This window comes from Mustela nivalis, assembly GCF_964662115.1.
Source record: "Mustela nivalis genome assembly, chromosome: 20".
NCBI lineage: Eukaryota > Metazoa > Chordata > Mammalia > Carnivora > Mustelidae > Mustela > Mustela nivalis.
Window position 1 is genome coordinate 13,956,663 of NC_139039.1, and position 25,530 is coordinate 13,982,192.

A 25,530-nucleotide genomic window follows, 5' to 3' on the forward strand; every position below is an offset into this window, starting at 1 on the left:
ATACTAGTTAGTGCTACTGCTTATTACCATATGCTTTTCTAATTCAAATGCAATTAGTCATAGGCTAGTCACTGAATATTTAAATTTAATATACATAAATTCCCAAACTACCTGTGAACAGAGCTGTAAGTTAAAGGTATGTGAGAATCTGAAACATAAACAGTTTTTTAAAATTTTGTTGCTGTACATTTAACATCATTCTAAACTTGTATCACCTGCTTGCTGTGGAGCTAGAAATCATTCTGAAGGTGCTTCCAAGTCTAGATTTTAAACTGAACTGGAAGTTGTAATAGTCTCACCATGAATGTCTGGTATCTTCCCACTTCCCTAAGTTGAAAAATAATGTAGAAATTGCGATGGAGCCGGGAACAGTTGAATCTTCAAAGCTAAAATATAAGTCCAGAGACCACAGAGACGTCAATGTCCATTAGAAGCTTGAAGAAAATAAAAATAAAATCTAGAACAGTACTTGCTTGCTAAACATCAAAATGAACATCAGTATTTTTACTAAACTATGAATAAAACATTAAAAAAAAAAACCCTAAGTACTCAGTTCAAAAGTAAATCAAATTTTTGTAATTCTAAAACCACTAATGGCAGTGTGGTGTAAGATAAAATACACTGGATCAAATACTGGAATGTTCGGGACTGTTTCTTCTTATTGTGTTTCTTCTGTCATGGACCGTTGAAAAAGTCACTTAATCCTCCTAGACCCTGAGCTTCAATTTCTTCATTTGTAAAACAAAGAATCTGGACTAGAAAATAACTAAACTTGCTTACAGAAATAGGCATTTCATTCCATTTGAACTCAAATTTGACTTGTATTTGAATAGCTCTTAAAAAAAAAACACTATGTATCTGTTATGTGTTTCAGGTTTCAGAATTTAAACTAGTTCCTTATAAGATTAATGTGTCTTCTTTTTCTTTTAAATGATTCCAGATGGGGATGAGCTCAAAGATCTGGATCAATGAAAAAGATTATTTAACCAGTTCTAGAAGACCCACCCATTTTCTTTCAAAATCCTGCAAAACTGTAGGAAGTGGAAGGTAGGGGTCAGCACAGCTCTGCTGGTTCAAGGTATGATTCTTTCACAACTCCCTTGAGCAGACCAAGGAGCCAGAGTATGCCAGTGTGGGAGAAAGCTTCCTCCAACATCATATATCAGAAAGCCCATATCTGGGAATATAATTCAGCTGCTGAAATTAGATATAAGTCATCAGAACCACAAAGGACAAGCCATCTGCCTTTCCTCTCCCACTACATTTCACTGCCTTCCATTAAGAGGCAAAAGTAGAACCAGCCCATGTTCAGGGCTGTGGTCCTACCCTGGTAGTCTTAAGAACTTAGTCAAATAAGACACACAATGCTAATAATCTACATTTAGCAACATAAGAAATGAGAAACAGCTCAGGAAAACCCAATGAGGATCCAAACCCTGAGAATGGTATATTTCCTAATGATCAAATCTATGTTTGGTCCACTGAGACATATTGCTTCTCTTAGAATACAATACCTTAGACAACAAGTGATATCGTGAGTGATGGCACTTACAAGCAAGACAGAAGAAATACTGCAAGTTTAGCCTCAAAGAACATGTGTAAAGAATAGCCTTGAGAAGTGATGGCAAACGTGTCTGCTATCCCCAATGCTGTGCACACACAGACAGCACTAATCGGTAACAGTAGTCTTTTCTGTAGTACCTGGGTCTCTACTTCACAGTCTTTCTCATCAGGCTGGCCCTACCAACTGATCTGAGTTGGCATCTGAGAAAGTCCATTTATCATCTTTCCTAGAGAAGAAAAATAAATAAATAAAACCTCTGTACGGAAAATCATGAGGATCTGCTCCTCCGCGGGCCTCTACTAACCAACAGAGAAGTAAGGAACTTCCTATCACTAAGATCTCCTCACCTTTATTGATAAAGATCTAAATAATTATCTAATTGATAAAGATCTCCTCACCTTTATTGATAAAATAATATGAGACTATAATATGGGACTATGAGTAAATGCTAAGTTTCTTCGTGTGTTCTAGCCCTAAATATCTATAATATTAAGCAATGTGGAGTATCTATGAATGATGTCAAAAAGTATGCCTACCATGTATGTAAGTCTAGCAAATGAAGTTACTCATTTAAATAACAAAATATGGGGCGCCTGGGTGGCTCAGTGGTTTGGGCTGCTGCCTTTGGCTCGGGTCGTGATCTCAGGGTCCTGGGATCGAGCCCCGCATCGGGCTCCCTGCTCCGCGGGAAGCCTGCTTCCCTCTCTCTCTCTCTCTGCCTGCCTCTCTGCCTGCTTGTGATCTCCGTCTTTCAAATAAATAAATAAAATTAAAAAAAAAATAACAAAATATTATTGTAATTTTTTTACCTCTTAATGAAGCTGCAGATACTAATTATAAGATTCTTTGTCCAACTGTGGTTGCTTAAGCCAAGAAATATATTCTAGTTCAACACCTTAACAAATGAGGAATCAGAGGTTCAGAGGGATTAATCAATTTGCATAAAATCATGTAGCTAAATCTGCATACCCAGATTATGATTATCAACACCAAGACCATTAGCACAATTATTAGATTTTACGCACTTTAGAGAGAGGATTTCCAAACTGCAAACCCAAATCTACTAACAAGCCAGTATCTCTCCTCCAACACTATTAGTCTCTAGGCTTTCTTGTTTGTGATTTCTTTCCTGAATACATTTATGGTGCCTACGTGCTTTCTTTCAATTCCTTAAAATTTCTCTTGATTCCTTGTTCAATGAACACATGTATTTTAGTCATCTTTTCATACTTGCATTTGCAAGTTTCCCAACTTAGAATCACTGAAATGTTCACTAGCAGGTGGTATACGCTTGGCCCTTAAACAACATGGGTTTGAACTGTGTGGGTCCACTTACATGTAAGTTATGCTAAACACATGACAGTACTTAAAATGTATTTTCTCTTATGATTTTCTTAACATTTTCTTTTCTCCAGCTTCCTTTATTATAAGAATACAGTATGCAATACATATGACATACAATATATGTGTTCAACTGACTGCTTATCTTATTGATAAAGCTTCCATTTAAGAGTCGACATTAGAAGTTTTGGGATAGGGGCATCTGGGTGGCTCAGCGGTTTAAAGCTTCTGCCTTTGGCTCAGGTCATGATCCCAGGGTCCTGGGATCAAGCCCCACTTCGGGCTCTCTGCTCCACAGGGAGCCTGCTTCCTCCTTTCTCTCTGTCTGCCTCTCCACCTACTTGTAAACTCTATCTGTCAAATAAATAAAATCTTTAAAAAAATTAAAAAGAAGTTTTGGGATAGTCAAAAGTTACATGTAGGTTTTCAGTTGCACAGGAGGTTGATGCCCCAACTCTTACACTGTCCCAAGGTCAACTTTGACCTTTGAAACTTCCTTTACTGCACCATAACTATACTAGGAAAACTTAACCTAACAGAAGCTCTGTGGAATCCAAAAGGCAGCCATTTATTGCTACCTTTTTGTTTACTGACCTTTCTATTTTCTGTCTGCATGTGATTGCTATATATGAATCTATAAGCAGTAATGATTTAACTCACTTAAAAATAATAATATGTCGCTATGTTTGCTGTCTAATTTTGAATCTAATTTTCGTGCTTTATGTTGATTTAATAAAGATGGCAGAGGCATTTCGGTTGTGTATGAAATGTAATGGACACAAATTCACCTAGTGACAATACACTTATGGTATTACAATCCAGGACCATCCAAGCATTGGAAACAAAATGAGGTATGACATTTAACATAAGTAAATATAAGTGAGAAGTTAGATATGAAGTTGGGGGATCTGAATTCCATCCTCAAATCTCACACTAAAGTTATAGACTTGCACAATTGCCCTCACTTCCTTGAGCCCCAGCTATAAAGTAAAAAAGTTCAGCTGCTTTCTAAGATCACATTCATATTTGTCATTTTATGACTAATACTGCCACGAGAAGCCCCAATACTTCTTTCCCCTGGGTGGCAGCTCTCTCTGGGCATCTGCGTAATTTTTAACATGGCAGCCTACACCAGTCACTGGTCCTGTGCTTACCCAGAATGACTCACTGCCAGTCTGGTTGCAGAGCCTCCTGTTCTGTGACTAATCCCAAACATCCTAGGCAGGACTTGGTGACAGCCTGTTTTCAACAAAAAGGAAGAAAACTTCCTCCACTTTCAGTCTTCCCCCAACAAAGTTAAGAACCTATGCTCCACTATGTCCTCCAGTGCAAAGGGCCAGGCCTGCTGACACAGGAACACTTTATAAAGCATCTGGAAAAGTCCCACAACTCCATAAAGGAGATGGAACCACACTAAGAAGGAATCTTATGGATTTTCACATTTTCTAACCAAACCCTTTCATATTACACTGAAGAATGGAGTGGAAATGTCAGGAGTAGAACCAAGCATTTTTGAGCCAGGCCAGTGTGCTCACATGGGGAAAATATGCAGAACAGGGAGAACTAACCATTTATACTCTCAATGGGTTTGGGTGTGTGGCTCTATAAAGCATCCCAACATACAGTGTTTTCTTAACATTTACATTAAAACTTTTAGAAATCTCCACATATTTATTGTTACAGTGAGGCAGTATAATATGAGAGAAAAGTTAGTTGTTCAAAAATTATGTGTCTCCTTCACTTAGTGATTGTTGGCCAAGTTAACTTCTTTGCACTTCACTTTATCATCTGAAAAATGGCACTAAAAATGCCTTTATCAGATTCTGTTGACAGATAACTAATGTTACCTAGCATTAGTAGCACTGCATGTTTCACACATTCCTTAACATGTTCAAAAGGTATGTACTGTCTGCTTGTCACAATAAATCCTACAAATTTAAGCATCTCTTCAATGTGACTTAATACCAAAGTCAGTCTTTGGAACAATATCCTAAAATGTGCTAACTGTGAAGACTCTCAAGAAAACATTTTCCTGGGACGCCTGTGTGGCTCAGTGGGTTAAGCCTCTGCCTTCGGCTCGGGTCGTGATCTCAGGGTCCTGGGATCGAGTCCCGCGTCAGGCTCCCTGCTCAGCGGGAGCCTGCTTCCACCTCTCTCTCTGCCTCTCTGCCTACTTGTGATCTCTCTCTCTGTCAAATAAATAAATAAATAAATAAATAAATAAATAAATAAATCTTTAAAAAAAAAAAAAAAGAAAACATTTTCCTACAATGAAGGACACTGTGCCCCCAAGACAATGAGAGCCATCCTACACTGAAACATTATTGGGGATTTGAGAAGAAACTGTCTTATTTAAACTTGTTTTAAAATAATGAAATAGAAGAATGTTCTTATTTTTGTGAACTCAAGGTGGTATAGGATAGGTTTCAAATCTACCAATTCCTGATGGTGAAGCAGAAATAATGTCTGAGAACATTAATCTAGACATAGCAATCTGAACGGACACACGTGTACATGTTATAAAAGTAAGTATCAGCTGCAAAGGTATTACTAACATAAAAATCAGACTTTTGTACACATGTATCTTAAAGGTCCACTTTCACAGAAAGCTGTTTAGTTTTAGTATACTTTAATATCTACAGCTTTTAGTCCCAAACTGAGAGCAAGTCACATAGCACATTTGCAAGGATATTTCCATTTGCAAATGATATCATGGTGGAACCCAAATGAGCCTTTAAGACCACCTAATACAAACTTTTCACTTTATAGATGCGTAACTGGAGGGACTGAAAGGTTATGTGGCTTTTTGCTGAAAGTAAAAAGCAAAAAAAGGCTGAGACTGGAATTGAATGCACCCCACTAGACTTCTGAAAGGTTATGTGGCTTTTTGCTGAAAGTAAAAAGCAAAAAAAGGCTGAGACTGGAATTGAATGCACCCCACTAGACTTCTGGCCCAGACTCTTCCCTGGAGCCATGGGGTCTAACTTACACTATATCAGAGGCAGGGCTAAGAAAGAACCACCTTAAAAAAAAAAAATCACTCTACGTTAGAGTGAGCCTATTCTCAAAAAAAAAAAAAAACAAAAAAAAACCCTCCTATCCTGTCAATATTTTATCGTACTTCTGCACAATTAGTATAACTTTTTAAATGGTTTTCTTCTTTCATGACTTTTTTGAAAGTATCATTTAATTGCACCCTGTCCACAGGGTTTGTAAGTGCTTGGAAAAAGTAGTTTCAGAAAGATTATACATTGTTCTTCTCTTCTCCATTATCAAAGATGTCCACAACTCTAAACATGCTTTTCTCAATAGTTTGGGCTCTGACTTCTGCAAGTAATCTGTCTAGATAAGATTTACAAAAACAAAAATGTGAGATGGCTCTTTTTTACTGCAATAAGGTGCTGACAGTTTTGTCTTCACCTACGGACCACCGAAAATGTTCTCCTAGGAACTAGACCAGCTATGAATAAGATAATATAAAAAAAATCAGCATAGGGTTATCAGGGTCAGGCCAGGGAGGAAGAACAATATTTTTGTTGTTGTATCAAACCAGAGACAGTAACTTCTCATCTCAGATCAATATAAAATATAATCCTAGAATCAAATAATAATGCTTGATTTGGAGAAACTGCTTTGTCAGTGGAACCTCTGAAATGATATATGGAACTATATTTTTATGCACTTTGAGTTTATAATTATCAAAATCAATAATGTTAAATAATTGCCCATGCACTATTTTACACATGCATTAATCACACATAAAATAAACAATGTAAAGTGTTCTTCAAAAATTCAGGGCAAGATAGATAGTTATAAAATAAATGATACATGAAAGAACCTTAAAAGTTCCTTAAAGGAATTCCATTATTTTGCTGTTATTATTAAGACACAAACTCTTCAGGATTTATCATTCTAAAATTTGTATGTAGTAAGTGTCCTGTCAACCCCAGTCAATGAATCCTGTATCTTGGTTAATTAGAAACTTCATGAGAGAATTACTTAGATTCTGCACATAAAAACCAATACAGATGGTCCCAGACTTAACAGTAGTTTGAATTAATAATTCTCAACTTTATGATGGTGTGAAAGCAATAGCATTCAGTAGAAACCGAACTTTGAATTTGGACCTTTTCCCAGGCTAGCAATATGCGGTACGACTCTCTGATGATTCTACACAGCGTCAGAGAGCTGTAGCCTGCAATCAGCCCCACAATCTTGAGGACACACAACCAATACCCTGACAACCATTTGGTTTCTATACAACCATTCTATTTTTCATTTTCAGTACAACAGTCAATACATTTCATGAGGTAGTCAACATTTTATCATAAAATGGGTTTTCTTTTAGATGATTCTGCCCAATAGCTTATCGAGCACATTGAAGCTAAGCTACGTGATGATGTTTGGTTGATTGAGAGTACTAAATGCTTTTTCAACTTAAGATGTTTTTAACTGAGAATGGGCATAATGGGGATGTAACCCCATCTAAAGCCAAGCAAGATCTGTATTCCACATCACTGGAGTAGAATAACATATACTTAATAATGATACTGGTGATAATTCAAGCTAATATTTATAGAAGGCTTACCAGAGCTTAGACACTATGTATCTTTACAACTTCATTTTATAGGTAAAAAACTATGAAGCTCAGAGAGGTTAAGTAACTTGCTCAAAATTATACAACTACAAAGTAGCAAATTTAAGCTTGCATTTTAGGTCCATGTGCCTCCAAAATGCATGTTCTTAACTACTACACTTGCCCACAATTTGATCTTTCATAATGATTTTAACCCATCATTGAGAACAATAATCATTATGAAGATATTCAGAATCACTGGATAGAGGTAGTACTACTGATAGACTGTTGAATCAAATATTGTGGTACCAGTTTTTCCACAAGGATTGTTATCTGTATCATCTGAAATGAATATGGGAGAAAATTCTGCTCAAAAATAGCATGTTATGTTAAAAACACACTAGATCCAAAATCTTAACACAACACGAATGGTAAACATGGCATTTTCCTAGATGACTAGACACATATTAAATGATGAGGACTTTCAACATCAGCTGAGCCATCAGAGAAATTTTTCAAAGACAAATCATTCACTGATTCTGACTCAAAATAATAAATACCACTTCAGACTGAAATATTCTCTTTGTCAACCTTCCTGAATATAAATTATACTTTTGAGAAGCACATAAGCAGATATGGCTAGAGTAAACAAACAAATCTAAAAGAGAAAACATAAATTAATGAATTACATTTCTATTCTAATTTCAAATAAATTATAATGTTTGATACTACTGTCTATTAGTTTTTATGTTTCTACTAAAAACCTTGATTCCTAAAAGTAAGAGAAAGAAAATCATCTAAATACTTAACAGGGGAACATAAAAAGTATGGAACATCCATAACTTAATACAGCCATATTAAAAAATCATATTAACATAATACTATGGATACATTTCCAAAATATATTACCCGAATAAAAATATTACATATTATAGGACGCCTGGGTGGCTCAGTCAGTTAGGCTGCTGCCTTAGGCTTGGGTCATGATCCCAGGGTCCTGGGATTGAGTCTCACATTGGGCTTCCTGCTCATCAGCGAGCCTGCTTCTCTCTCTGCCTCTGCCTGCCACTCTGCCTGCTTGTGCCTTCTCTCTCTCTCTCTCTCTCTCTCTCTCTCTCTCTCTGACAAATAAATAAATAAATAAAATATTTTTTTAAAATGTGACATATTATAATGTAAACATCATACTCAACAGTGAAAAACTGAGAGCTTTTCTTCTAACATCAGGAATAAAAAGAAGAATGTCCACATTCACCACTGTTGCTCAACATAGTACTGGAAGTCCTACCCACAGCAATCAGACAAGAAATAGAAAGCATCCAAATTGGTAAGAAGTAAAACTGTCACTATTTGCAGATAGCCTGATGCCATATATAGAAAACTCAAAAGACCACCAAGAAACTACTATAACTGATAAACTAATTCAGTAAAGTCCCAGGATACAAAGTTGATAACTGTTACATTTCTATTCACTGATAACAAAGTAGGAGGAAAAGAGATTAAGAGAACAACCTCATTTACAACTGTACCAAAAATAATAAGATACATAGAAATAAACATAACTAAAGAGGTAAAAGACCTCTACTTCAGAAACTATAAAACATCAAAGGAAGAAGTTGGAGATGACACAAACAAATGGGAAAATATTCCATGCTCATAAACTGGAAGAACCAATATGTCTATATGACCCAAATCAATCTACAGATTTAGTGGAATCCTTATCAAAATACCTACAACATTTTTCACAGAACCAGAATAATACTAAAATTTGCATGGAACCACAAAAGATCCCAATTAGCCAAAACAATTTTGAGAAAGAAGAATTGGAGATATCATAATCCCAGATTTCAATATATACTACAGAGCTGTAATAATCAAAACTGTATGGTACTAAATCATAGTATGATGCAAATTTTGTGTAAATATGAAAAGAAAAAAAAAGACTAAGTCTGAACAGCTCAAAACGTAAACAGAGCTCTCATCCAATGATGGAATGGTCTTCCTTCCTTTTGGTCTTCCTTTATTTCCCACACTTGCTGCTTTCTTACATTCTTTTACCAATTTGTATTATCTAAAAATACGCTCTAAGAAAATTTGACTTGGTTAGTAACTATCTTTATTGAAACAGGGTAGAACGGAAAAGCACCAATCTGTAATCCTAACTACTTGGATTCAAAGTCTGACTCCATCACTTACCAGCTGTGTAACTGAGTCTTTACTTACGCCAGTCTCATTTTCACAGCCATTATGAGAATTACATGAGTTAATATATGCAAAGTGATTAAAACAATGCCTGGCACACGGTCAGGACTCAACATACGCCAACTCTTGTAGTTGTTGTTGACGTTGCTAATTCTATTATTGGAGAATATTGATTCAACCAGTGGCCCTGCTGCAAAAAACCAAAAACAACAACAACAAAAACCATGTATTTTAATCAAGATAAATGTATTATTAAAAACAAATGACTGTCCCGGCAAGAGAAGTACATAGATGACACAGCCAAACATATACTGAATCTAAATTATTCTTTACTTACAAAAATAAATTTGAGAATTTTAACAATATCAGATTTTTTCAAACAAACATTGCTACTTTTCTGGGTTTTTTTTTTTTTTTATTCTTATCCCATCATATATCCATGAATGATCCTTTGTATACCTCTCTAGGTTGGCCACAGTCATTCTTTTCTTAAAACAAAATGATTCTATGATCAGGTAAGTAGTTTAATTAAAGGCAACAGAAAACTGATGCTAGCTTTGTGATATATGCAATGTCAACCCAGCAATGTCTATAAGTAAAGGGATAAAGAACTTCACCAGAGCAAAGATAATGTTCAAGGTCCATCATTACCACACCAGAAAAATCTATGGCATGGGCAACTTACTTGGCAATAATAAGGGTGATCAAACCCATCATAGAAAACTCAATGGACATCTCTCTGGTACAGTAATAATTAGGCTTTCTTTTTTCTTCCTACTGAAATAGAAACTTCCATGATACCAGACCTCCCCTTGTCATGCCAGGGCTTACCCCAAACATATATAATACAGAGCATACACTTTTCCTTGCTATGTCTCCTAAGTAAAAAATAAAACTCAATTTTTTTTCAGGAAAAGGCAAGTGTTACTTTGCCTCCCTACTTCTACCTTAACGCAAAACCACTAAACATCATTGTTTGGCATACAGTAGGCTTCTCAAAGTTAATATTTTCTGAGTGAATTAAGCCTTCTGATTTCTCACATTATTCAGAGATGTAAGAAACTGCAAACACATGCTTCCTAGATACAAACTGTGAAGTGTTATTTCTTCCAATCTGAAACATTAGCTCCATATCTAGTCCTAAAGGATGTTTTGAGTGAGAAGTGAGGTAGTCTGCCCAGGTTCCACAGTTTGTGGCCAAGAGGAAAACTACATTGAGTTATACATAACTTCACTGGACATCATGTGATAGTCTTTCCCCAAACAGAATTCTTAAGGTAATTTCTTTGAATATGTGATTAACTACAAGAAACTAGATTTGACCTTATGTTTAAGTAAAAATAACTCAAAACTGTTTTAAGCACACATAGAAAGTAATTTCTATATTTAATGATTTGATTATGTTGAACCAAATGAAATGATAGAGATTTGAAAACAAATTTGGCAAGGAGACACACCTCAAATATTATCTCTTTCAAATCTTGTTTTATACTAAAACTATGTTTTAATGAAGAGTCAAAGGCAATCAGTGCCACTATATTGCCTCCTTTAATCCCTATGACACTAGAAGAATACAGGTGTCTTCTCAACTCTCTATCTGGTCTTTCTCCATTGCTTTACAGGCTTGCTGTTCTTTTGTGCACCTGGACTTGTACATGGCTATGGGGGAGGGGTCTTCACAATACCATGTTCAATCTTCTGTCCTGTTTGTTGACATTAAAAAACACATTCATTCTCTGGCCAGTGCTTCAGCTATCAACCCCTGGCGGGCAACTCCCACTCCCAAACATAGCGCCCTGTGTGTACTTCTGAGCCACAATCCTTATCCCCATTTGCCCATTGCAGGTTCATTTCAATGTCCTACCATCTCACTCAAGTTGAAAATGCTTAGCACCAAATTTGCCACATTTCCTTCACTGCCTTTTGAATACAGATTTCATCTTTTCATCAGACTCAAAAAGTCCTTGACAGGCCTTTCTGTGAACTTAACGCAGTGCCATTTTGAGGAGTGAATGAACAGAGTCTCTATTCTCAATAAGAAATTAGCTGTCAAAGGAACTAAAATGATGGGGAAATGTAATAAAAAGAAAGATAGTTCACATTTATTTGAATATTTCACAATACTGGGGGCTTCCTTGTTTTGACTGCCCAACATCTTTGGACATATTCCTACATTTTGGGGGTTTTCTCATACTGAAAGTTCAGTTTTAGAAGCCAGAAAACTGAGAGACTACCTTGTACCTGGATGCCAAACTAGAAGAACTGGTTTTCTGGCAGGAGTGGTTAGGGAGGCATTTGATTCATCAGCTTCCAAAGGCACATACCTGGCGTCACAGGTTATGAGAAGCCATGTGATCAGAGAGAAGTCCTTGGGTATGACCAGGTAGCCCCAGCACTAGGCTGTCTGGCACCCTCCCAGAGATTTTGGAAGCTCACTAGTATCTGCCAATATGTTCTTCTTTCTGATTAAACTAGCCTATGCATATTCTGTTATGGGCAACTAAGAGCCCTGTCCAATACTCACATTTAAGTATTGAAACTCTTTTCATTCACAGAAGCACAAACTGAGCATTAAGAAAAAGTGGTCAGTTTCAAAAACAGTTGCATTTATCTTCACCCTAGGCCATTTTAGCATAACAACCTATGTTTGCCCTGCTAGAGAGCCACATAAAATCCATGCTTCCATGAAATGGGAATGCTGAAGCTCTTAGCTCGTATGAATAAAAATTTCACCATGATTAATCAAGAGTATTTAGTGTTTCTTCTGAAAAATAACTTAGAATAGTTAATTAGCTGATAGAAGTTTATAAAAATCTCTTTTCTTTACACCAAGGGCACAATGAACCAAAGAACTTTAAAATCTAGTTCCCTAAATAGATGTCCCAAGGTCACCAGTCATCAAGGTGTTATGGTTATGAGTAAAAGAGACTAGTCAGTAGCATGAGCTCTAGTATAAGAAGATCTAAATTTGAATCCCAACTCTATCATTCATTAATTTTGTCACCTAGAATATAAACCATGTATAGACACATCAGCTTCTTCATCTGAAAAAAAAAAGAAATTATAGGACCTACTTCAAATAAGTGTTTAAAAGTATTTCTGCTACAGAAAAGATATGGAAGGTGCTTAGCACACTGACCATAACGTATTAAGTCCTCACTAAGTGTCATCTACTGGAATGTCTAGTAGCTTCACTGGCAATGATGATGATAATGATACCATAATAATGCAAGGGAGTCTAGCATGTAACACCTTTGACTAAGCCCTGTACTAGTAGTCTATTACAGTAGAGTCTTTTAGTATTAAACATCTCAGTTCTTCCAAATGTCTTCTCTTGTTCATTCAGGGGATTATTACTTCTGATTCTAAACTGCCCACTCTCCTTGCCTGAGAAAAACGCACCTGGGGATAAGTTGCCTGACTGAAAATCTGTGCAGCTCTCGATGGGCTGTTTTTTGCTTTGTGCCTGAAAACAGCTTTTCTGTACCAGTGCCCCGTCGAGGGTATTTTGGCTTCAGACTAGAAGGACAGTGAGCTACTGCAATGGCATTTTATAGAGAGCCTCAGAGTTTCCAAACATTCGTTTTTAGCCAGTGTTTCCAGCTGGGGTCCATTTCCAGTGTCTAGGGGAAAACAAATATTTGTCTTGGGATTGTAGGGTTCCAAGCATTTTGCAAATGTTTTCACCTAATACTTCCCATGGAAAATATCATCTCTGGTAAACGTTAACTTAAAAAGTAAGCTGTTTATCTAGCAAAAAAAAAAAAAAAAACTGTTGTAGTAAAAACACAATCTTGTCAAGTATTTGCAAGCATATATGCGGGTTTTTTCACCATTGTAACCGTGGTCATGATGCGCTTTGGTTTGATACCTCAGGTTTCCTTTGTTTAACATCATCTGTCAAAAAATGGTTGTCAGGCCTTGTTTAGTATTATCACCCCTTTGAGAATCGGATGTATGTTGTCTACCATTTCCTCAGAAAACGAAATTGCCAGATACATAATGTATGTCTGCCTACAGAACAATGATGCGTGGCTAATGATTTAAAGTTCTATTTTAAAATGCATAATAAATTACCTGTTTATTGGCATCCTGTTAATCAGAAAACTCCAGAAAGTAGTTTTGTGCCAGAATAATGACACATATTCAAAATAATGATCCTGCCTCTGTGAACCCCTTGAATCCACCTGTGGATATCAAGCCTTCCTACTCAAAGCACAATCCTTGGACCAGCACCATCATCATCACATGGGAGAGTGTTAGATATGCAGAAGCCCGGCCCCCAACTCTCCAACCCACACCTGCTGAATCAGAATGGGAACATTTTTGTGTACTTAGTTATTTATATATGTATTTATTTATCTTGTATTATGTTCAATTAGCCAACATATAATACATCATTAGTTTCTGCTATAATATTCCATGATTCATTAGTTGCATAAAATACCCAGTGCTCATCACAACATGCGCCCTCTTTAGGCACTTACAAGAAGATACCCTACTGATTCCTCTGTACATTAAATCTTGTGAAACACTGCTTTGGGTGTATGAACAGTTTTTTAAGAACCTCCAGTCTCCAAGGTTCTTTCAGTGTTGAGTCACAAGTTAAATTCTAATAGTGCCTTCTAGAAGCCTCCAACATAATGTATATGAACAAATACAAATTAAATGCTAACAATTTCTTCATTTTCTCAACAAATATTTACTGGGCATCCACTGCGTGCCAGGCATTGTTTCAAGGCTCTATCCTCATTCTACAGGGGAAACACAGATAAACAAGTATGCAAGTAAAAATGTAATCTCTCAGATGCTCATTAGTGCTATGACGTAAAACAGAGCAAGACGGGTATGACAGAGAATGCTGGTGGTGACCAGAAAAACCTGTGGGTAAGATGGCATCTGAGCAAAAACCTGGAGAAAGTAAGGAGTGAGACTTGTACTACAGGAAAGAAGAGCTTTCCAGTAGACGGCGAAGTAAAGTAAAAACCCTGAAGCAGGAAGGTATTTGGTGCATCTGAAGGTTCAAGGAGGGGCTCTGAACCCCCTACCAAAAACAAGTAGAAAAACAAGAGGGAGCAGGTGAAGGCAACGAGGTGGGATAAGGGTGGTCATGGAAGTACTAACAATCACTGACCACGTGTACCAATTGCTTACAAACATGAGGAAGGACAGTGTGACAAGTCCAGATGGGTTCAGTGGAGGGGAAGACTGCCCCCTCTCTTCCACTCAGTCAGGGACAGTCTGAGATTTTGGTAGGGGGTTCAGAGTCTTTTTGAAATACAACCTACTCCCATCAGAAAGCAATTTATTCATCTTTATTTTGTGGGGGGGAGAGACTTAGGGTTAAAATATAGTTGTTAAGGACCTCTGGCAAAAACCAGATTCTGTTTCAGAGGGTCTGGCACATACTTGGCAGGCAACACACTAAACTGCAATGAAACAATAATCCCATGGCTGGCTATAATTCAGAACCCTATCTTGGCTTTTTAGGCTTATGTTCATAATTATTCTAGACCACATTTCGACAGTATCCTAGCCATCTTGTCTGAACATCTGTTTCAGGAACTCTTCTGCCTTTGGCCAGTGTGTGCTCTCATTGCAGACAGCACACCAGATGACCAGCCCTGTCCCCTTCATATTGTGCATACACATCTTGCGTTTTTGAGTCTATGCCAAGTTCCTGTTGGGAGACACAAGGTTTTGGTAACCAGGGATGTGTGTTTCTCTTGTTGCCACATGTAAACCACATGAAAGGAATTATGACTATATTGCTTAAGAAGTAATGCCAGTAACTGTAAAGATCAGCCTAGCCTACAAATAACGGCTATCAATTTGTACAACCTTTGTACATGGGATAATCTAATCCATGCTAATCTCTCTCTGTTATGGCAATGAAGATGCTATAATCACTCCTCACACAGAAAGGCTTCAATCACATTAATGTTCCATGTCAGCTCTATCTTAAAATATTTCCTTTTCCTCATCCAGCATGAAAAGTGAATAAATCTGTCTATGCTGAATAAGCCTCCCCAGGATTCTCGATTTAATCTAGCCAAAATGGAATTTACCAGTCAAAATATCTAAATAAAAACAAGGACGAAAGGAGGCCACTATTCACTCAGAGAAAGGTATAATCCGCCTTAATAAAATTAACTTACAAAAAGAAAAATCATTGGATTATTTACAGAAAATTTCCTTTTCCCACTCAATTATTTGTAGAATATTGGAGCCAGATAGGACCAATGAAGGTCATCATTTACAGGTGAGAAAATGGTGGCTGAAGGAGGCAAAGACATGTTGCTCAAAAATGAAACACTCTGTGGTGGGAGAAAAAGCACCAGACCAAGGTCCTTCATCATCCAGATAGCCTGCCGCCACCACCACACACACACTCCCCAGGTCTGTCCGAGGGGGACATAGTAGGAAGGAAGCCTCTCTGATTTGTTCCAAAATATTTTCATATATACCATTAACTATGGGGGGTGGGGAGACCACCCACATTTAAAATGGCAAGAACCAATGCTAATCAAAAATCAATTAGAAATGAAGATAAAGCATTTTTTGAAATTCTAATACAAGTTGATAGGTAAATTGGATTTGATTTTTCAAAAATTAATTTTAATTTAATTTAATTTAATTCTCACAACTCTCAAGAACATGTCTCTTGTACCACAGGAGGTACCCTTCTAATCTTAGTGAATATTTCTAAGGAATCACCTAGTCCCTCTGTTCCATATTTGACCTATTTTCATTCTGCAGGTGGTTGGTATACAGAGAGTAGAAAACGCTGCCAATCAAAATCTGACTTTGTAATACTTTAAACCTTTTAGAAAAGCAATCAGCACAAAATGTGGCTTCATACCTGTGACCGAAATTACATGAAGGAACAAAAAGTGCCAAGAAAAGCTAGAAAAGCTAGCTAACCCCAATTAGTATTTATATTTGCAAACTTCAGAAAGTTGTGTCAACCAATAAATTATTTCACAAGATGTGTCAGTGAATAAAGTATATGACCGGACATCCAAAACATGATAAATATTTAAAAATCCCATTGACAGATCCTCTGCCATATAAGTTATAAATCCTCTGCTTATAAGTCATCATCAGAAACTCTTGTCACTAGTGTGGCTATACTTTCCCAGTACATAGCAATGATCCTAGGATATTACCAGATACCTGCATGTCTACTTTTGTATCATTCTGGTGCTGATGGATTTTCTTGGGTTCTGGCTGTTCACATTGGTAATGCTCAACAAAAAAGAGTACTGTACTAGCAAGAGCACTTTGGTTCCTAATGACCATAGATAACACATTCCATTTTCAGTGATCTGCTCGGTAGAATCTTATATGTGTTGAAAGATCCACTCACAAACATAGCCCTCTCATTTTACAGACTAGAAAACTGAGATGTTTAATGATTTTCCCAAAGGCTATTATAGTTTGTTCATGCAAATCCAGGCCAGGAACTTGGGTCTCCTGGCTCCTTATCAGCTGCTGTTTCTACTGTGTCAAACTACCTCCTTTATGAGTCACCCCCCTACTGTAGGATAGAATCTTACTTTATCCTCCAAATCCAATTCAAATGGCCTACATTTCAAGTCACCCATAATTGCTAACTTGAATAAGAAGTTTAAAAGCAACTGCTTCCTCTATTACACTGGAAATTCTGGCTCAATGACTATAAATGTCTAGCTCACAACGTTGAACAAAAAGCCAGCCTATCTATCCATAATTTTCTGGTTTTTTTTTTTTCTTTTTTTTCCTTTTCTTTTTTTGTACCCTACTGGGTTATCTCTAAGCAAGCATTTCCAAGGCTGTGTGGCACAGGATAAACCCAGCATCCTGTAGCAAGAGAACACATTCACCAACCCAAGGCTTCTGATTCAACTCAAACCTATGGCTTATTTAGGATTTTTAGGTAATGTCTGCACCTACAAACAGCCAATGTCTTACCCAGTAAGCACACAAGCCATTCTTCCTACCTGTTTCTTTGCACACACAGCATCTCATTTAACCTTGATCATACCCTAATGTGGCCAAGAAAAATTCACTCAACAGACGAGAAAAATCAAATTCCAAGATCCTTAATAATCTGTCAATATCAAACAGATAGCAAACAGTAAAGTCAACACCTGAGTTCACCATCATACAAAAATGTTCCTTAAGAATATGCCCAAGAAAGGGGCTCCTGGGTGGCTCAGTGGGTTAGGCCTCTGCCTTCAGCTTGGGTTGTGATCCCAGGGTCCTGGGATCAAGCCCCGCATTGGGCTCTCTGCTCAGTGGAGAGCCTGCTCCCCCCACCCCTACCTGCCTCTCTACCTACTTGTGATTGATCTCTCTGTAAAATAAATAAATAAAATCATTAAAAAAAAAAAAAAAAGAATATGCCCAAGAAAGAGCCCGCATTGATTCAAATTAAAACCACATTGAGATACCACCTTACACCAGTTAGAATGGCCAAAATTAGCAAGACAGGAAACAACATGTGTTGAAGAGGATGTGGAGAAATGAGAAACCTCTTACACTGTTGGTGGGAATGCAAGTTGGTGCAGCTACTTTGGAAAACAGTGTGGAGATTCCTCAAGAAATTAAAAATAGAGCTTTCCTATGACCCTGCAACTGCACTACTAAGTATTTACCCCAAAGATACAGATGTAGTGAAAAGAAGGGCCATCTGTACCCCAATGTTTATAGCAGCAATGGCCACAGTTGCCGAACTGTGGAAAGAACCAAGATGCCCTTCAACGGACGAATGGATAAGGAAGATGTGGTCCATATACATTATGGAGTATTATGCCTCCATCAGAAAGGATGAATACCCAACTTTTGTAGCAACATGGATGGGACTGGAAGAGATTATGTTGAGTGAAATAAGTCAAGCAGAGAGAGTCAATTATCATATGGTTTCACTTATTTGTGGATCATAACAAATAAAATGGAGGACATGGGGAGATGGAGAGGAGAAGGGAGTTGAGGGAAATTGGAAGGGGAGGTGAACCATGAGAGACTATGGACTCTGAAAAACAACCTGAGGGTTTTGAAGGGGTGGGGGATGGGAGGTTGGGGGAACCAGGTGGTGGGTATTAGGGAGGGCACGGATTGCATGGAGCACTGGGTGTGGTGCAAAAACAATACTGTTACACTGAAAAGAAATAAAAACTAAATAAATAAATAAAATTTAAAAAAAAAGAAAGAGCTCCCATTTTCCAGTAGAGGAGACACTCTTCAGGTCCTGTCTTTTCCTGGTATCTAAAGGAAAGAGAGTAAATGGAAGAGATACTGATAAATCTAATACGAATAATGCTTCAATTACATATGTCTTCTAAATCAACCTCCAAGTCATCAAGCCATAATACAGCTTCCTCAACAGCAGCCATTCTAAGCCACAGTAATGCAACTCCTCCTGCATATCTATTGTTCTTATGGTAGTAAAGCTAGACTTTCCACACACTAGCTCTCCAGGAAGCAAGAGTTTCCCCATGTGTAAAATGAAGTTCATAACAGCAGTGCTTAGGGTTGTTAGCAGAATTAAATGAGTTACTATCTGTAAAAACCATTGAATCATGCCACATAGTACACTCTGCAAATATTAGCTGCTAATCTTATGATTATCTCTATCCTTACAAAAGTAACAAGCCAGGCAACAGTGCATTTCTTTGTTTGGGGCTGATCATTCAGCTTAATAGCAATTATTTAGCACTGTCTGGATGTAAAGATCTATAGCAGGAACTGAGAAAGGACTAATAAAAGGAAAAAACAGATCCATTCCTAGTCCTATGGGGATTGGCAATGCACTTGAGGGAATGCATGAGAGCAAGAAAATTGGCAAACAGAGACATTTCAGGCACTGCATGTATAATGAATGGTGTGACCGTGGTGACCAGGGAGAGGCTGGCTGACTTCACAAAGCCAGCATGGTTGCCCTGAACCACAGGAGGGCTGTGCCACAGCAGAGTGAAGATGATGGGATTATTGCAGACAGATGAAGGAACAAAAGCTCAGCAGTGGCATTGGATAATATAAGAGAAGGTTTACAGGAACGTGAATAAATAACGTGCTTTGTCAACCAAAAAGTGCTCATGTTTAAGGTGATATGATTACCAGTGTGGATGGCTGATGCAGTTTTTAACCAACTGACGCCCAAAACCTACATACCTCTCTCTTCTGAAGTTTTGGCTGCTAGAGGGAGCAACAGAGCTAAGATGCTGGGGACACAGGAGCAGGTGTGCCCCCCCCCAAATCACATGGCACTTGGGGCTCTGCGCTGCTGTTGCCCAACTCTGTGATCTTGGACTACCACTCCCTGGGCTTCCTGACCTGTACTATGGGGCTAATAGCAGCTGTTCCCCTAACAGGGTTGTTGTGAAGATGAGATGAATTAAATGACAAGTTCCTGAAAGAGTACCTGGCACCTCAGAAGTATTATGTGTTTACATTATCTTAATGAGCTCATTGTATCTATGCTGTTCTCTGTCTTGCTCTAACTCTGATTACTTCATCTGAGACAGACAGCCAGTAGGCAAACCTGTAGTACTGCATTAGCTTGGCACGGTTCCAGGGATTTTAGAAGTGGTCTCACAACAGAAAATAAAGAAAAATAAAAGGGAAGTGGGGCGTGTACGTTTAAACCCAGTCCCAACAAGAACAAAGGTGGGAGACACAGTTTCTCTGTTTCTTGCCATGTTCTCATGCTCACTCAAGCAGGGGAGTTAGTGGGGTTTTTTCCCACCCTTTCCAGCACAGAGGTCTGAGCATCTAAATGCAAGTAGGGCATACTTAGTACCCTCCACAACATCCACAGAAACCCACAGGAGCCTTTTTAGACTGCAGACAAGATCCCCAGCTGGGAATTAGGAAGCACAAGGACATCTGTTTCTCCATTTATCTATTTTTCATTTTGTATGGACATAGTCCAGTGGATCTCAAACTCATGGCCTACAACCCTCTGAGGGCTTTGACCAGCCCCTGGAGCAGCCCATCATCTTGCCACAAAAGGATAAAATAAAACAGAAAACCTAAACAAACAAAACCCAAAAAACTCTGAGCTTTTAGCTCACTTTACAGAGAGCACCCCCAATCAGCTACGTACACTCAGACTAGGGGGACATTATGGATTGCTCACTCTGTGGTTGGATATATCTATTAGTTAATTTCATTTCCCCAATAATCTATGAAGGAGGCAACATTAGACACATTTTAAAACATGCAAACTAAAGCTTAGCAAGTTGCAGAGAAATGTTTTGACTTCCAATAACTGGCAACTGATAAGGTTTGGATCTGACACCAGGCAGATGTGACCCTCAGTATAACGAACTCTTTTCTTGTTCAACAAACACATGTCAGAATCCTCTTTAGTACTAGATACTGTTATATGGAGATACTGTTATGTGGAGATACTGTAAGAGAAAGACAATATCCTGATCTCAGAGAGTTCACATCCTAAAAAGCAAGACAAAATACAGCAAGACATGTAAGATGAGCTTGGGTGAAAAGTCATGAAGAAAATTGAAGCTTAACTGTGGACAGAGTATGACAAGAGTAAGGGCCACTATTTTACATATGGTGATTAGGGGAGGCCGTTTTGAGGAAGTGGCATTTAGAAAGACATGTAAATGAAGTGAGAATCAGGCAGGCAAAGATGGAGGGAGTAGGGAGTGTCCCCCAGAGGTGAGAGCATGTGTATAGGTCCTCAGGCTTAGCGAAAGAAAATCAAGAAAACCAGTGTGATGTGGGTAAAGCAAAGAATAGGGGCAGTGGTTGGAAATGAGGCTGGAAGTACCAACTCGGGCCAGATCACACTCAGTGCTGACAGGCTATGGCAAGGTATCTGCATTGCATTTGATTATAATAGAAAACCACAGGAGAATTTTGCACTGGGAATAATATTCTCAGAAGAACTGTATTTTTAGATCACTCTAGCTGCTGTGTGGAGAATGGACCATAAAGAAGCAAGAGTCAAAAAAGGGGCAAGCTAAGAAGTCAATTTAGTAGTTTTAATGAGAGATTACGACAGGTTGGACTGGGTTTGTAGCTGGACTCACGGCACTTTTTGAAGGCTTTCTCCCTGTTGCAAAACCAGGGTGGTCCTTAAGGAATTCTTCTGGAAGAATTCTCTCAAAACACAGTCTGAGGAACACTGAAAACAAGGATGATGGGATATCTTCAGTCCATCACAACCCTGACTTAAACTCAATGTTATCACTCGTGGGACAGTGTATCAACTATATAATCTAGCATGAGGACAACGGTGAACATGAAGCCATACTGACAATGTCATTTTAACCTTTGTAAAAGGTGAAAGGGCTCACTTTCCTTTTACCCATCCACCAGCCAATTCAAGAGCAATTTTATCTAGCTACACAGACAAGTTTCAATTCTCAACTTAAAAAAAGAAAGAATCTTTGGTCTCCCCCATTTCTGTAGGCTTATCTACAGTTTATCCTGAAATGGAATATTCACAGTGGACATTGTGTGCAACAAATCTGTTCCTTCTCCCAAACAAAGCTCTTAGATGTACCTAAGTGCTATCGACACTACCTTTATTCATATGAAAATATGAGGTTTTAGAGAGATTTAAAATACGTGGACGAGCAAGGTCATCAGCCTTGTAATTCTATGCTACAACCCACAGGTGGTTTGTTGGATCTTCAACAAATAATGATGTGACCCCCCACATCCAGGCTAGAAATTGTTATATTATCTCCATTTGTCAACAGCAACCCGATCAACTACACAGGTGTGTTTGTATTTGTCTGATTCTACTGATGAGGACACAGAAAGCATCCTCATGATCGCACAGGGAATTAGAGGCAAAAATCCAGTACGGAATCGAGGTCTTCTTTCTTCCACACCAGAACTCACATGATCAGATCATTTTATTTTCAACTTGACACCTAACTACCCAGGGTCAAAAAAACACAAAGCAAACTGAGGGTTGCTGGGGGGAGGGGGGTTGGGAGAAGGGGGTAGGATTATGGACATTGGGGAGGGTATGTGCTTTGGTGAGTGCTGTGAAGTGTGTAAACCTGGTGATTCACAGACCTGTACCCCTGGGGATAAAAATATATGTTTGTAGAAAATTAAAAATTAAAAAAAAACATCTATTATAAGAGAAAATATACTATCAGCAGATGCAATGATGGTTGAGAAAAACTCAGGAAAAATAGATCTGCGTTACTCCTCAAATCCATGTTAAACCTGTCCCCAAAGGTAAATATGTAGCCCTTTAAAGTGTCAAATTAAATACAGATCAAGCCCTTACTATGTAGAGTCCTGATTATGAAGAACTAGAAAAGATGACTTATATGGGAGAAGCAAAACAAACAAACAAACAAACAAAAAAACCAAAAGCACAAATGTATATGTACAGAAGTATGAAGAGAAACAACTGAATCTTGTTTTTTTCCTGGAAATAATTTATTTTTATTCATTTTTTATTATCATGTTCAATTAGCCAGCATATAGTACATCATTAGTTTTTGATGTAATGTTCATAAATGCATTAGTTGCATATAACTGAACAACTGAAACTTTAAAGAAAACTTCCTGGGGAAGATTTAGCAGTTTTGAAAGCTTAGCTGCTTTGAAAAAGGAAGGAGAAGATGGGAAATAGTTTTTCTCAGCGCTGAAGAGAAAATAACCCAAGTAGAATGAAAGAGTTGTACCAAGAGTTGTGTACCAAGACTCACAAATCAGCTAACTCTTCTATGTACTCAAGAAATTAAGTAAAATAATGAATGATTTGTAAACCATGAGCTATAATCATGAATAATGGTCTTTGGGTAAGTTGTACAAGCTGGGGAGGACTATCATTCAGTGCAAATATCCCTAGAAAAGCAGAGAGTAACCACTGGAACATATTAGCATCTGAATCAACGTAATGTTTACACCTAATTTTGCACTGTGCTTGCATTCTTCTGCCAGTATGCTGAGAGAAGAAAACTGGTGGAGGAAGGTGGAGTATAAGAGAAACTCTAAATGAGGAGCAAATGCTTTAATATTTACCCGCGGTTGGCACAAAGGACCCCAGAACCACCTAAGAAAAGGAGTCACAAATTATAGCCAGGGACCATTCTTTTAAGAACTTTGAGTTTGTTTTGGGGTTTTGTTTGTTTGTTTGTTTGCTTTAGAACTCAGGCATTCCTCCTGTTTTTATAAAGCTATTACCTGTCTGTTTTCCTGTAATTCTTAGAATATTCTTGACACTTAAAAAAAAAAACTGATGTACATATTTTATTCAGCTAAAAACTAATCATTCTAGTGATCTTTGCAAACTGTTAATCCATTCTTTATCCTTCTTCTAACTCATCTCATGTGGAGTTAAGACCTAAGAGACATAATACATACTGTCAGAATTCAAATAACTAGGAAAGAAAATGGTAGAAAGTGTAATCTTAGTAAGAGTCAAAACGGGGGGGGAAAACAACAACAACAAAATAAAGACAGATATCCTTCAAGGACTGAATGGATAAACTGTTACAGGCATTTGACAAACTACCACTACCAATCAAAACACACAACAACCTGGACAGACGTCAGGGTGTTATACTGAGGAAAAGAAAGCTAATCTCAAAAGGTTGCAAAGAAATCACTCTATTTACCTACATTCTTCTTCTTCTTTTTTTTTTTTTAAGATTTTATTTATCCATCTGACAGACAGAGACACAAGTAGGCAGAGAGATGGGCAGAGAGAGAAAGGGAAGCAGGCTCCCTGCTGAGCAGAAAGCCCCATGCGGGGCTTGATCCCAGGACCCTGGGATCAAGACCCAAGCAGAAGGCAGAGGCTTTAACCCACTGAGCCACCCAGGCACCCCTTTACCTAACATTCTTGAAGTGACCAATCTTTAGTGATGGAGACCAGTGGCTGCCATGTACTAGGGCTTGGGGGGAGAATGTGATGATAAAGGAGTAAAAGGAGAAAGCTTCTTCGGCTAGTTGAGGAGTTCTGTGTGCTGAATGTGATGGTCACAGGACTCTATACATACAGAAGAATTTCATAGAACTATATACCCTCCCCCTCCAAAAAAGAGTAGATGTAAAAACTAGTGAAATCTAAATAAACTCTATAGTAAAATACTATTAACTAAAAGAAAATACTATTATCAAGATTAATTTCATGTTTTGATAATTTTACTATGGCTATAGAAGATGTTCTCATTGGGAGAAGCTAGGCAAAAGGTACATGGGAACTCTCTGTAACACTTTTACAACTCCTGAGTCTAGATTATGCCAAAAATTTTTAGAAAGTGTTTTAATAAGCATATGACTTCATTAACCCTCTTTCCTCAGGTCATTGCAATACCAAGCCATAAAGTTGCAGAAATTTGACTTTTAGTAAGATAAATAACAAAACAGGAAAAATATTTCTACTCTAAGTATTTTGAATTTAGGTGTTTCCTAGACATTTGGCTATAAATAACTTCATATTGAGAGTTCCTTTTCATGTGTACCTTTCTAACTAAAGGCACAGAGAGGTATGATGTCAAAGAGACAGCCAAATGTCCTCCTGGAGAGTCAGGAACTTAACCCAGATAACTTCCAACCGATCCCCTAAGCTCCAAAAACTGCATTCTATTCCCAAGATGATTTCACATGTTCCATTTTATTTTTATCCTTAAAACTATAAAATATAGTTTTCCTTCCTCTCCTTTAAGCAGATGTCAGCACCCATTTCCTGGGATTCTCTCTCTCCAGTGCTATGTCTGAATAGGGCACATCTCTGGACTTTTGCTGCCCTGGAAACAAGCACGACAGTTTTTCTTGTAAGGGCTTGCTGCTTCTCACTAAAAAGAAGTTGCAACAATACCAAGTGTTTTATAAAATTTCAATATTACTGTCCTTGGTCTAT

At 37.9% G+C, this 25,530-nt stretch overlaps 1 protein-coding gene and 1 long non-coding RNA gene across 5 annotated transcripts in view; both read right to left on the reverse strand.

Moving 5' to 3' along the window:
• The window catches only part of NRG1 (neuregulin 1), a gene marked incomplete at its 3' end in the record, with an annotated part of 1,102,492 nt that overhangs the window by 923,138 nt on the left and 153,824 nt on the right, over positions 1–25,530 (reverse strand). The window lies entirely within an intron of this gene.
• On the reverse strand, positions 118–14,228 carry LOC309855202. Its single transcript, XR_014306658.1, has 4 exons — positions 14,171–14,228; positions 11,141–11,386; positions 1,702–1,790; positions 118–386 (listed from the first exon to the last, which is right to left on the reverse strand). It is a non-coding gene; the product is annotated as an uncharacterized lncRNA (long non-coding RNA).